The sequence below is a fragment of the Macrotis lagotis genome, chromosome X (assembly GCF_037893015.1).
Source record: "Macrotis lagotis isolate mMagLag1 chromosome X, bilby.v1.9.chrom.fasta, whole genome shotgun sequence".
NCBI lineage: Eukaryota > Metazoa > Chordata > Mammalia > Peramelemorphia > Peramelidae > Macrotis > Macrotis lagotis.
The window spans coordinates 173,204,653-173,210,652 of record NC_133666.1 but is presented as its reverse complement, the minus strand read 5'-3'; positions in this window follow the sequence as shown (position 1 = coordinate 173,210,652).

Sequence of the window (6,000 nt, the reverse complement as noted above, 5' to 3'; positions counted from 1 at the left end):
GTTAGTGATTATAAAACTTGCTTGGAAAAGTTTGGCTTTTGCAGTAAGCAAAATGCCATCTGGAAATAGGGTCAGGTGATGAATCTCACCTTCTATAGGAAATTCCTCTTTCATTTGAACTCTGTACTGGATATCTTTCATGACAATGGAATTTAGCTTTAGGGATCATACATCTCCCTGTCTTATGCTCTGCTGGATATTGATAACAAAATCAATATTGAACAATTATCTCTGACAAGGAATTTTGTATGGCTTTCATATATGCAAGAGACATATTTTGCAGGAGAGTCATTAAGGCAGCATATTGCTTTACCAAATTAAATGCTTTTTTGTAGTCAACTAACAATACACAAAAGGCATCCTGAATTTTTGTACTTTCCAGGCAATTATGTGATTGTAAAAATGGAGTAGCTAGATGGTGTAGTGGATAAAACACCAGTCCTGTAGTCAAATCCAGTCTGAGACACTTGATACTTAACTTACTAGCTGTGTTTCCTCAGGCAAGTCACTTAACCCCATTTATTTCCAAAAATAAATCAAAACAAAAACATGCCTATCTTCATTCTCATATTTTCATCATAATACAAATGTGTTATTCTCATATAAATTTTGTACAGATGAGCAGGTACTGACAAAATTAAGATACCATCTGTGATTCTTTTTTCTTTATTCATTTTTGATGACTCCTTCCTTTTCAGATTTCTTCAAAATCAAACTGTTAATACTTTCAAAATTGCTTCATCCCCAAAATGAACCACCTCTGTATACTGTCTAGTCAATGGCTCTATGCTCTTTTTGTTGGTGTGATTTCTAAACTTCATATTATATTCTAGGGACTATGTTGTTAGAATCCAAATCAAGCAACTCTACTCTCTTTGAAGAGAAAAGTTTGTTCTAAAGGGCTGACTAATATTTTATCTTTTCCCCCCTGATATTCCACTTACAGTTTCATCTCTGAATGTTCTTAGGATGATATGGTTTATTTGAGTTTAACATTATGCCTTCTGCTAGTTTATTTTTCCCTCATCCATATCTCATGTCTCACTCTTTTATGAGTGGATATTGCTTATAATCTTCCATAATATTCCTCTGGGTTTACAAATGAGCTCCTATTCTACACCATAATTGTCATCAGCAGCCTTATCTTCCACTTGGCCAAGAGATGTAGACTCTAGATTCTTTTACTCTTCTCCTTTTGGTTATTGCCTTACATCTTTAAACTTCCAAAAGAAATGATCAAAATCCATGATAATGTTTGTTTCCCATCACTCTATCATGTATCTATTTTCCATCATTCCAATCTATTTCCCATTTTGAGGAATATTAATTACTTGTTTAATATAGATCATGTTGGAGTGATTTTAGCTGTCTGTTATATATTTAACCCCTCTTTTGTCCTTTATTCTAGTTTGACTTTTATTTTTGCTCTGAGTTGTTGATAGTTTGATTGCATACAGATAACTGACTCAGAACTGACTCACATAGGTAACCAGTCATTTCCTGTCAATTAAGATATAATCAATTTCATTTTTTCTGGGTGATGGTACTCAGTATGCTCAGTACCTCCTGACTCTTCTTTTTGAATCAAGTGTTTATGTTATATAGACATTAGACTTCTTCTTAGCCTGAAAAACCTTTGGCTTCTTGTTTCTTGATCCTGAGTCATATTTCCAAAAAAATTTTTTTCCATATTTTCCTCTACGGACACCCTTGCATTGAAGTCAATGAGTATATGTTGATTAGAGCATCTCATCAAATTCTCCCTAGAATTTCCCTACCTCCTCATCTTCCACAACAGGTGCTGATTCATAGACTGGGATTATAATCATGGTAATGTTTTTGCCTTTGCTCATTATGAGTACTGCAAGGCAAGGTGAGCATAGAATATATCCCAATGAAATGACATTTTTTTAGGTTGTTTTTTTTTTTGCAAGGCAAATGGGGTTAAATGGCTTGCCCAAGGCCACACAGCTAGGTAATTATTGTGTCTGAGATGGATTTGAACCCAGGTACTCCTGACTCCAGGGCCAGTGCTCTATCCACTGCGCCACCTAGCTGCCCCAAAAATGACTTTTTAACCTTTGGATGATGATAAAACAAAATCTGCTAACTTTTTTTATATTTTTCTTTCCAAAGAGAACTATTCAATACTATTCCATTTCACTCCAACTTCCTCTTGTTTTCTGGTTTCATTTATAGGGGAATGATATAATTCAGTTCCTCAAGTAGTAGTTAGAATAGTTTTCTGGTTAGTCAAAGTTCTCACATTTAGAATACATTTAATGTTTATAGATGTTCTAGCATCTATGATATTTTTAATATTTTTTGTCCCCTTTTCTGTCATTCTGACACCATTAGGCAGTTAGGTGATTCAGTAGATAGAGTGCTAAGCTTGGAGTAAAGAAGACTTGAGTTCAGATCTGAAAGCTAGCCAGCCCTGGGCAAATCACTCTCATGTATTATCATGTTTCTATTTTCCATCATTCCTAATCTGTTTCCCATTTTTGAGGAAACCAATTACTTGTTTAATATGTCATGTTGGAGTGATTTTAGTTGTCTGTTATATATATGTACTCCCACTTTTATCCTTTATTCTAGTTTGTTTCAGTTGCTTGGGGATGATAATAGTGCCTTCTTCCCTAAACTATTAAGGGGATCAAAATTTTAAAGCAGTCAACACAGTATTTGGCACATATTATGTCCTTAAGAAATGCTTGTTTCTTTTCTTTTATTACTGTAGGAGCAGAGGAGAGCTGCCCTGAACTGAAATCCTTTTCATAGTTTTCTTTACTTTGTGGATTGCTATTTTATATATATAGTTGTATGTGTAAGCCATAGAAGGATCATTTCTTATAACTTGGAAAACATTGCAAATGGAGAGTGAACAGTGTTGAAATGAATGGTAGAAGACTAGTCTGGATTGCCTTTCAGAGATATATAGTACTTTTTAATCATCCTAGACTTCTTTTAGAAACAATGAACCCATCATTTTAGCATCAATATTTTTCTAGCAATGCTGTATGACTTTCATTTGTGGAACAAATGAAGACCAAAGTCATGACTCTCCTAGAGAGAAGTAGATAGGCACCAATAAGAGGTATCTAGGACATGTCATCAGAAAGTTATAACCAGAAAAATGAGGTAGACCAGTCATATAGTTAAAAATAAGTGATGGACAAACTATATGTTCTGTAGGTATCATGCAATACCAAGAGATCTAGAGGGAGGCCTTCAGTAGGTGGGTGGGATCTACTCTGAAGAATTTATAGGAGGACATGAACAAGAGTCGCAAAAGATGAGAAAGAACAGATGACCTGTGATCTGCATCACTGGAGTGAGAGCATGCATGCCAAAGAGATCACAAATCATTTGAGGTTTCAAAGAGTAAAAATGTCACAGGGTTGCCAAGGTCAAAGCATTTAATACCTCATGGTCAGCCTTTCTGTATTTATCTAGTCTAGTCATCAACAAACTCAGTCTGTCACTTGGGATGTGCTCAAAGTTTTTCCAGCTTGGTCAAACTTGCCAGTTTGCTCTTCACCAACAATGCCCTAAAGAACCTCCATGCTACAGTGAGGAAGTAGAAGTAGTCTGAGGACAGTCTGAAGAAGGGTGACTAGAATGAAGAGGGGAAAATGAATTAGCCTGGATATTTAGTCTAGAGAAGAGAAAATTTAAGTGACATCATCAAAATGAGGGAGGCAACATGTTGGATTTGGATTCAAATTCCACTTCAGATACTAACTTTAAAACCATGGACTACTCAATTTATTGGTCCAGGTCTCAGTTTCCTCATCTATAAAATGAGTGTAATTATACCTATGGCACCTGTCTGTTGTGAGGTCCAAAGGAGATAATATGTGTAAAGAATTTTAATGGACTATTTATGAATCAGTTATTATTATATCACATGTTCTGAAGTTACTCTTCCAACTCACACTCACATTTGGCAGGTTACATCTTCAGAGCCCTACTACTAGTCTGGATTGCCTTTCAGATATGCAGTGCTTTTTAATCATCCAAGGCTTGATGACTGGAAGCAAATGTCCATGTCCCAAGGACAAAGAACTGCCTCTGAAACTCTAAACCAGGAAAAAACATATAGAAGCCTGGAGAAAAATGAGAAGCAAAGAGGATGACGGGAAGCATTATACAATTATACACATTAACTTCTCTTCTCCCCTCAGGATCTAGGAATAGTTAGAGAAGGAGGGGAGAAGTTTATCTTTTTTTAGTACTAGAGGCCTTTTAGGGAGCTTTTAGTCATGGTTTTAAGCTGATATCATCAACCAGTTGGTCAGACTTTTAAGTTTTTTTTTTTTTTTTAGGTTTTTACAAGGCAAATGGGGTTAAGTGGCTTGCCCAAGGCCACACAGCTAGGTAATTATTAAGTGTCTGAGACAGGATTTGAACCCAGGTACTCCTGACTCCAGGGCAGGTGCTTTATCCACTGGGCCACCTAGCCGCCCTGGACTTTTAAGCTTTTAAAAAAGACAGTATAACAGCAGTTGGTACAAAACATAATGCCAAAAATCTGACACATTTTCCCACCTGAAAATACAAAGGCAAGGAAAAATGGGCTTCACTTAGAAGTGTACATATAGCAAAAATGGAACCCATAGTTCTTGGTTTCTGGAAGTCTTTTTCTTTCCTTCCTGGAGTTCTCATGCTCTCTTGCATGCTGTAAGTTTTACTGGAGGTCCTTCTTTTCTAATCTTGACTGTCTTTCCCTAGTGTGTCTTGAGCTGTTAATGGCAACTGATGAAAATGCTGTGTTAGCTATTCTGGGGATGTATGTGGAAGGCCCCAAGTCCTCTCTGACCCTCTAAAATTCAGAAACGCCTCCTCTGGTCAAGTGGGCTGGAATTGGAGTACTGAACCAGAGGCTGGGATTCTTCTCCAAAGCTACCCTTCCTTCCTAGTGTTTCCTTCTTAAGGGGTCTGCATAAGTAGTTTGCCATTTTATACCTGACTCACAGGTGGTGCTCTGATTTTCTTAACCAATCTGAAACATAGTTCTGGTGCAAATATAGTTTTAGCCATTGACTAAAATAAACTAAAACTTTCCTCTTTAATATTAAACCTATAATTTATTGAGTCAATAGAGGAGCTCAAGTCTTGTTTCATATCTGATTGGTTATTTTTCCCTCACAAAGGTTTTGTTTTGTTCAGTATTTCAGTTATGTCCAACTCTTTGTGACTGCCACAATTTGTGTAACTTCCATTTGGAATTTTCTTGGCAAAGATATTGGAGTGGTTTGCTATTTCCTTCTTCAGATCATTTTACAGATGAGGAAACTGTGACATGCCTATTGCTAGTGTCTTGGGTTGGATATGAACTCAGTTCTTTTTTACTCCAGATTTGATACTCTGTCCACTAGAAACCACAGATTTGATACTCTGTCCACTAGAAACCATTAACTAGCTCCCCCTCTCCCACCCCCAAAAGTTATTGGAGTATCACATCTTATCCTTTTGATTCATGATTGATGTATGTCCTTTGCTCTTGAAGAAGACTATGACATCAGAGGTGATTCCATGGCATGCAAATGAACTGGATTTAAACAAGGGGAGCTGTGCAAGTCACCAGTCTCCCTTTCTCTTTGGAAATCATCTGGGTTCAGTAGCCCTGGACAACTGGAGCTGACCCTGATGCAGTGGGAGATCTTGGTCATTTTAAACTGAGGTCTTTCCCAGGTCTTAGCTTGACTGAGGCAACACCCATTCAGTGATTAAGGCAATGTAAGTGGAGTATAATTGATTGATTCATTAGACCTCCACCCTTATATTATTCTTGAATAATGCTTCCAAAGAAAGATTAGAATCTTTTTTTTGCAAGACAATGGGGTTAAGTGACTTGCCCAAGGTCACACAGCTAGGCACTTATTAAATGTCTGAGGCCAGATTTGAAATCTAGGTACTCCTGACTCCAGGGCTGGTGCTGTATCCACTGTGCAACCTAGCACCCAGAATCTTTTTTTGATTGACCTCAAAGGGAAA